Source organism: Poecile atricapillus, chromosome 13 (assembly GCF_030490865.1).
Source record: "Poecile atricapillus isolate bPoeAtr1 chromosome 13, bPoeAtr1.hap1, whole genome shotgun sequence".
Lineage (NCBI taxonomy): Eukaryota > Metazoa > Chordata > Aves > Passeriformes > Paridae > Poecile > Poecile atricapillus.
In genome coordinates, this window is record NC_081261.1 from 1,082,471 (window position 1) to 1,090,270 (window position 7,800).

The 7,800-nt window shown below is 58.0% G+C and overlaps 1 long non-coding RNA gene across 2 annotated transcripts; it reads right to left on the bottom strand.

Annotated features, from left to right (window-relative positions):
* Positions 1 to 2,903: 2,903 nt before the first annotated feature.
* On the bottom strand, positions 2,904 to 7,755 carry LOC131583912 (uncharacterized). Of its 2 annotated transcripts, none has more exons than XR_009278630.1 (3): positions 7,267 to 7,755; positions 6,806 to 6,963; positions 2,904 to 5,066 (listed from the first exon to the last, which is right to left on the bottom strand). It is a non-coding gene; the product is annotated as an uncharacterized LOC131583912 (long non-coding RNA). The 2 variants fall into 2 exon arrangements; XR_009278629.1 differs by having other exon boundaries at positions 2,904 to 5,514.
* Positions 7,756 to 7,800: the final 45 nt, after the last annotated feature.

Sequence of the window (7,800 nt, forward strand, 5' to 3'; positions counted from 1 at the left end):
CCTCAGTGTTCCCTCTTTTTCTGTCTCTCCTCCTGGAATCTGGATGGGGATTTTCCTCTCAGGGACCAGCCCTACACATGGGACACTTTACAGCAACTCCCTGTTTCAGCTGGCTTCAGTGCAAATCATCTTCATTCTCATAATTAGGCAAGGCCACTGCCTTTCCTGCGTACAAACATCTTCAAACAGCTTCTCGAAATTCCTGTGGAAATCCCCACGAATATCCCAGCCGTGCCCGGAAACCCGGACAAAGGGTTTGTTCCTGGGGCTGGGGTTCAAGGAGCCAGATCCTGAGTGATCCTGCAGCCCCTGGTGCCACTGCAGCCTCACTGCATCCCCCGGTGTCACTGCAGCCCTGGGGTGTCACTGCATCCCCCGGTGTCACTGCATCCCCCGGTGTCACTGCATCCCCCGGTGTCACTGCAGCCCTGGGGTGTCACTGCATCCCCTGGTGTCACTGCAGCCCTGGGGTGTCACTGCATCCCCTGGTGTCACTGCAGCTCTGTGGTGTCACTGCATCCCCCAGTGTCACTACAGCCCCTGGGGTGTCACTGCATCCCCTGGTGTCACTGCATCCCCTGGGGTGTCACTGCATCCCCTGGGGTGTCACTGCATCCCCTGGTGTCACTGCATCCTTGTGGTGTCATTGCATCCCCCAGTGTCACTGCATCCCCTGGGGTGTCACTGCAGCCCTGGGGTGTCACTGCATCCCCTGGGGTGTCACTGCAGCCCTGGGGTGTCACTGCATCCCCTGGTGCCACTGCAGCCTCACTGCATCCCCCGGTGTCACTGCAGCCCCTGGGGTGTCACTGCATCCCCTGGGGTGTCACTGCAGCCCTGTGGTGTCACTGCAGCCCTGTGGTGTCACTGCATCCCCCAGTGTCACCTTTCCCTGTGCCCATGTGGCCTCTGCCTGTCCTTGGCTCTGCACATCGTTCAGGACTCTCTGGGCTGTCGGAGGAGCACAGGGAGCGGTGACAGAGCAAGAGGTGACCCAGAGGGTCCCCAGGGACTGGGTGCAGTGAGGAAATCCCCGGAGGGCTGAGCCAGCCGGCCTGGAGGAGCTGGGAGGGCAGGAACAGAGAGGCTGCAGCCCGCATGACTTCCGAGAAAAGGGAGGAAAAACCAGAAAACGGATTTGCATTTTTGAAGTTAATGATTATAAGAAAAAGGAGGAGCTGCCCAGCAGGGAGCTGTGCCAGCCTGCCCATGTGTGCCTGTGCCAGTCTGTCCCTGTGTCCCTGCGCCAGTCTGTCTGTGTGTCCCTGCGCCAGTCTGTCCGTGTGTCCCTGTGCCAGTCTGTCCCTGTGTCCCTGTGCCAGTCTGTCCCTGTGTCCCTGTGCCAGTCTGTCTGTGTGTCCCTGTGCCAGTCTGTCCGTGTGTCCCTGTGCCAGTCTGTCCCTGTGTCCCTGTGCCAGCCTGTCCGTGTGTCCCTGTGCCAGTCTGTCTGTGTGTCCCTGTGCCAGTCTGTCCCTGTGTCCCTGTGCCAGCCTGTCCGTGTGTCCCTGTGCCAGTCTGTCCGTATGTCCCTGTGCCAGTCTGTCCCTGTGTCCCTGTGCCAGCCTGCCCATGTGTGCCTGCGCCAGTCTGTCCCTGTGTCCCTGCGCCAGTCTGTCCATGTGTCCCTGTGCCAGTCTGTCCGTGTGTCCCTGTGCCAGTCTGTCCCTGTGTCCCTGTGCCAGTCTGTCCGTGTGTCCCTGCACCAGCCTGTCTGTGTGTCCCTGTGCCAGTCTGTCCCTGTGTCCCTGTGCCAGTCTGTCCATGTGTCCCTGTGCCAGTCTGTCCGTGTGTCCCTGTGCCAGTCTGTCTGTGTGTCCCTGTGCCAGTCTGTCCATGTGTCCCTGTGCCAGTCTGTCCGTGTGTCCCTGTGCCAGTCTGTCCCTGTGTCCCTGTGCCAGTCTGTCCCTGTGTCCCTGTGCCAGTCTGTCCCTGTGTCCCTGCACCAGCCTGTCTGTGTGTCCAGCAGCCCAATGGGCAGTGTGGCTGTAGCTTTGAATTCGAGGAATTTTTGTCCCGTCCTGGGCTGGACACTGCCCTGTGCTGGACACTGTCCCCCTGTGCCAGGAACTGTCCCTGTGCTGGACACTGTCCCCCTGAGCTGGACACTGCCCTGGGCTGGACACTGCCCTGGGCTGGACACTGCCCTGTGATGGACACTGTCTCCCTGAGCTGGACACTGCCCTGGGCTGGACACTGCCCCCCTGTGATGGACACTGCCCTGTGATGGACACTGTCCCTGTGCTGGACACTGCCCTGTGCTGGACACTCCCCCTGAGCTGGACACTGCCCTGTGCTGGACACTGCCCTGTGCTGGACACTGCCCTGTGATGGACACTGCCCTGTGATGGACACTGCCCTGTGCTGGACACTGCCCTGGGCTGGACACTGTCCCCCTGTGCCAGGAACTGTCCCTGTGCTGGACACTGCAGCACTTCCAGGGGGTCCCGAGGTGCTCCGGGCACCAGAGCAGCCCCGGGGGATCCCACGGGCACCACTGCCCACTCTGCCTGTGCCCAGCTGAGTGCCAGCTTGCCAGGGCCAGCACTGAAATGCCCATCCCCTCACAACAGCCTCCTCTGCAGAGAGCATTGGTCCCTTTCCCTACAAAGCTGTCCCCCAACAGCAGTCACAGTTTCCAGTTAACAGGTCTGGCCCTGTTTGTTCCCCTCCTGCTCTCGTCCCTTTGCTGTCCCCATCCCTCAGCCAAGGGCTGAGCCCATCTCATGCCTGTTTATATTCATGTGGCTTCTGAGATTTGCTTTGGAACCATAAAAATATGTTATTTACTGTACAATTAAATATTTGTTTCCTAGTGGGCTGGACTTGGGTGACCTGTAGTTCCTACAATACCCTTTAAGCATGACTTACACTCTTCCTCACCGCCCTCCTTTTTGTACCTGCAATTCCCTCACTCCTTTGTGCCTTTATCAGCTGCAGGGAGGTTTGCCAAGGACTTTACATAGTAAAAAGTGAAACAAAAAAAAGGTGAAAATAACAACCCCAAAATTTTAAAAACTGCTTTTAAATTGGCTTCATCTCTCACTTTTTCAGTGAGAAGAGCAGTGGCAAACCCAATGCAGAATATTTCTTAATTACTCAGGAGTAATTGCACATCCATCAGCCCAGCCTGGGCAGTTAATTGCAGTGTTTCTAACGGTGGTGCCAGTGCTGTGACACACTCGAGGCTGTCACAGCCCATGCTGGGCTTATCTGCCCCACCAGCCCTGCCCAGGCCGCTGTGATGAGCTCTGATGTTTCCAGCAGAGCCTGGCAGGGCAGGGCTGGGTTTCTGCCTGGTGCTCCCAGCACAGTGGCTGTTCCATGGGGATGGGAGCAGCTCGGTGTTTCTGTCAGGATGCCCACGCTGGATCCATGGTGTGATTTTTGGGAATGTCCTGTGCAGGGCCAGGAGCTGCACACAACAATCCCCATGGATCCCTTCCAGCTCAGGCTCTTCCACGATGCTCTCATCAGGTGACTCTTAATTTTTCCGGGTTTTGGACACACATCTCCTAAATCCAGCTGAGTGTAGAAACCCAAATGATTTCCTCACTTTTTTCTGGATCAGGCGAGTTTCCCGTTCATTTGGCATTTCCCAGTGGGGCTGTGGCCGCTCCCTGTCCCCGCACAGCCGGACCCCGGCCGCCCCCTGTCCTGCCCAGCCCCGCACTCAGCGCCCAGGACAAGGCCAAGCTGCGATTTTCCGGGTTAATTGCCAGGATGCCAGTGCAGGGGAGAGACAGAGATTCCTTTGTGCCGGCTCCAAGTGCCTCTGTTCCAGGAGAACGGCTTCTAACCGACCTTGCTTTGTGTGCCCAGCCCTGGCCTGACACTGTTTGCTGGGCTGACAAAGACAAAACCAGGAATTCTTGGAGATTTTGGGTGGTGAGGTATCTCCTGGAGCAGCTCTCAGACACAGGAGGCCCAGTTCTGTTTTCCTCATGGGTTCAGGTCAGAAAATCCAGCGGAGCTGACATTCCTGAGTGAGCCACCACGCCGGGGTCCTGGGCTGCCCTCCCCTCCCTCCCTCACCCAGCGGGGAGAAAAACCCTTCTGAGGCAGTGAGGCAAAGAAAGATCCACCAGTGGCACCCAGGGAGATCTGGGATCCTCCAAGTCCATCCATCCCTGCTCCAGCCAGGTCCAGCCCTGCAGCAGCAGCACCTGCAGTCCCACCGGCAGTGCCGGAGCACGGCCTCGTCCTGCTCGTGCCAAAATGAGGAGAGGAAAGTCTGTGTTGGTTGTCAAGCACATGGGAAATAAAAGAAAAGCCAGAGAGTGCCCAGCAGAGCCCAGGGAGCAGCTGGGACAGCTCTGAGGGGATGTTCACAGACAGGACTTTGCCACCTTTCCTCAGAGCCACCACTGCTGATGACAGACACTGCTCGGAGCCTTTTCCTTCCCCAGTGGGAAGAAAGCTGCCTTGGCTTGGCTTCCAGGGAAGAGAGGCAGCTGCAAAGCTGTGGAAACCACACAACAATCAGAGGAAAGAGGAAAGTGAGGCTGATGAGCAGATGCTGGCTCTGGGCCTCACCTTGGGTGGGAGATGGGAACGACCACAAAAGAGCAGTGGGTGATGCACCACATCCTGCCCACAGGAATCCCCTGGGTGGCAGCAGGTCCCAAGGTCAGAAAGGTTAAAAACAGCCAGAGCTGGATAACCAGAGCCTGAGGAGCCTCCTGGGCTCTCTGTGTTTAGATATTTATATATGCATATGTATTTTTGTATATTTGTATTTATATGTAAGTGGCACAGGGTGCCCAGAGCAGCCGTGGCTGCCCTTGGATCCCTGGCAGTGCCCAAGGCCAGGTTGGACAGGGCTTGGAGCAAGCTGGGGCAGTGGGAGCTGTCCCTGCCCATGGCAGGAGCTGGAACAAGTTGGGCTTTAAGGTTTCTTCCAATCCAAACCACTCCACAAGTCTGTGATTCTGTGCTTGGTAATTTTGGAAGACCGTGGTGAAGGAATAGCAAAATGCCTGTGGGATCTCAGCAGCTCCTGGGGAAAGGCTGTGGCAGTGGATTGATGCTGGTCATGATGGAGCAGGAACTGCGGGGAGGAAACATCTCTGGGAGCCAGGGGAGAAGGACAAATGGATTCTGTCAAGTTAACTTGATCTATTTTTAGATAAAACTGTAATTAAGCCAGTAGTTGATAACAGCAGGACTTTTAAGGTAATGGGGCTTCTGTTACATATCTAAATGCAACGTGGCACATATTAAATGAATCAGGAGATGTCTGTTTTCCCTGGAATGTAATTACAGGGAGGCCTGCTCAGGGTATCCAGGAGAGCCCTTTGGGAGGCAGCTCTGGACTCTGAGCTCATGCCCAGCCGAGTAAACAGCATCGGTTCAGTGTCTCAGGTCATTTGTTAAAATACAAAGCTGGGAGTCATTCCTCAGCTGGGGCTGCTCCCTCCTGGGAAACAGGGACTGGGAAACACCAAAGGGATCCTGGTGAAGGAGCCAGCACCGAGAACCACGTTCAGAGTCACCGTCCTGGGCGAGTGCCGGGTCCTGGCAGAGACCAGGGAGGGCAGGAGGATCTCAGTGAGGCCCAGGGGCAGAGCCCCGAGCCCACCCCTGCTCCTGCAGGAACAGAACCCACACCTGGGCCAGCTGCAGCGGCTTTTGGGAGCCCCCTGGGCCTCCAGCTGCTCCCTGGGTGTGACAGCAGCGGTGCACAGGGACAGCTGTACCGCCTGCCACCGGCTCTGCTGCCATCCAGATGTGCTCCAGCTGTGGATGCTGCACCCTCACCTGCACCGGCCTTGGAGAGCCCGTGGCTGCCAGATGTGCTGCAGCCAGACCAGCTGTGTCCCGCTCCAGCTGTGCCCGGCTCCAGCTGTGCCCGGCTCCAGCTGTGCCCGGCTCCAGCTGTGTCCGCTCCAGCTGTGCCCCGCTCCAGCTGTGTCCCGCTCCAGCTGTGCCCCGCTCCAGCTGTGTCCCGCTCCAGCTGTGCCCGGCTCCAGCTGTGCCCCGCTCCAGCTGTGCCCGGCTCCAGCTGTGCCCCACTCCAGCTGTGCCCCACTCCAGCTGTGCCCGGCTCCAGCTGTGCCCCTGGCAGGGCCATCATCCCCGCTTTGCCCCAGCTGAGCCCGCCCCATCCAGCTGTGCCCGCCCCATCCAGCTGTGCCCTGCTCCAGCTGTGCCCGGCTCCAGCTGTGTCCCACTCCAGCTGTGCCCTGCTCCAGCTGTGCCCGGCTCCAGCTGTGCCCCTGGCAGGGCCATCATCCCCGCTTTGCCCCAGCTGAGCCCGCCCCATCCAGCTGTGCCCTGCTCCAGCTGTGCCCGGCTCCAGCTGTGCCCCGCTCCAGCTGTGCCCCGCTCCAGCTGTGCCCGCTCCAGCTGTGCCCGGCTCCAGCTGTGCCCGGCTCCAGCTGTGCCCGCCCCATCCAGCTGTACCCGGCTCCAGCTGTGCTCGCCCCATCCAGCTGTGCCCGGCTCCAGCTGTGCTCGCCCCATCCAGCTGTGCCCGGCTCCAGCTGTGCCCGCCCCATCCAGCTGTGCCCGCCCCATCCAGCTGTGCCCCGCTCCAGCTGTGCCCTGCTCCAGCTGTGCCCGGCTCCAGCTGTGCCCCATCCAGCTGTGCCCCACTCCAGCTGTGCCCTGCTCCAGCTGTGCCCTGCTCCAGCTGTGCCCGCCCCATCCAGCTGTGCCCGCCCCATCCAGCTGTGCCCAGCTGCGCCTGCTGCGGCTCCGCGGTGCCCTCTGGCGGCCCCGGAGCCTCCCTGCGCCTCCCTCTCCTGCAGGGTTTCCCCAGCTCCGTCATTCTATTCACCACTTCCTTCATTAAAACCTCCCTTACCTTTATAAAGTGACTTTTTCCCCCCTCTTCCGTCTTCGATGATTGTTGAAAGGAAAAGTGACTTCGTGGTTCTAGTTACCGAAATTCACCTTATTATAATAAAAACCCAAATGTGGAGAGACTGCAAGAGGAAAGGTTTGGCCCCGGTGAGAGTCCCCCTGAAAAGACAGCACTTAGTAATGTCAGAGCTCAATTCCTTATTTCACATAAAACTGGTTAATGGGAAGCAGGAATAAGAAAACAAATAAGTCTTTAATACAAATAGTACAATTTAATAACTTTACATATTTAGTCTACATTCAATATATGTCATATACTTAATATATAGAATATTAAAAAAAAAATAATAAAGACTCGGAAATATGCTGAACAAATAAGTGACATCTAATTTTGGACCTGATTTTTCCCATCTGTAGCACCCATTGAACGACCCATTTCTCTGTAACCCAAATCACACCCACCTCTGACTGAGGTGGGTCCCGTCCTTCGCCTGCCCCTGCTGATTCGCAGTCAGTGCCAAACCAGCTTCTCCCGGATCTGAGGGAAATTCGGGTTTCCCTGAGACTCATCTCAGGGACCTTTAACGAGTTTTAGTCACGCAAAGACACAATTCAGGCCTCCACCCCTCCCACCACCCCCTGAAAGGGCGCGATGAGCCCGCAGTGACACTCTGGGGACAGCCAGACCCAGCGTCACATCCCTGACACCCGCCCCACATCTGCAGCGTGTGAGCCAGAGCCAGGCTGTCCCTCCCCGTGTCCCCTTCAGCTTTCATTCAGCGGCTCGAGAGACACAAACAGGGTAAAAATAATCACCCTGACAGCCCTGAGCTTGCGGCACCAAGCTGTCCCCAGGGATGGCCTCGGAGGAGACCCCGGGCAGGCGTGGGCAGGATGCTCCACAGGAATGGAGGAGCCCGCAGAGCTCCCCGGCTCCCCGTGTCCCTGTCCTGTCCTCGTGTCCCTGTCTGTCCCTGTCCCGTCCCTGTCCCTCTC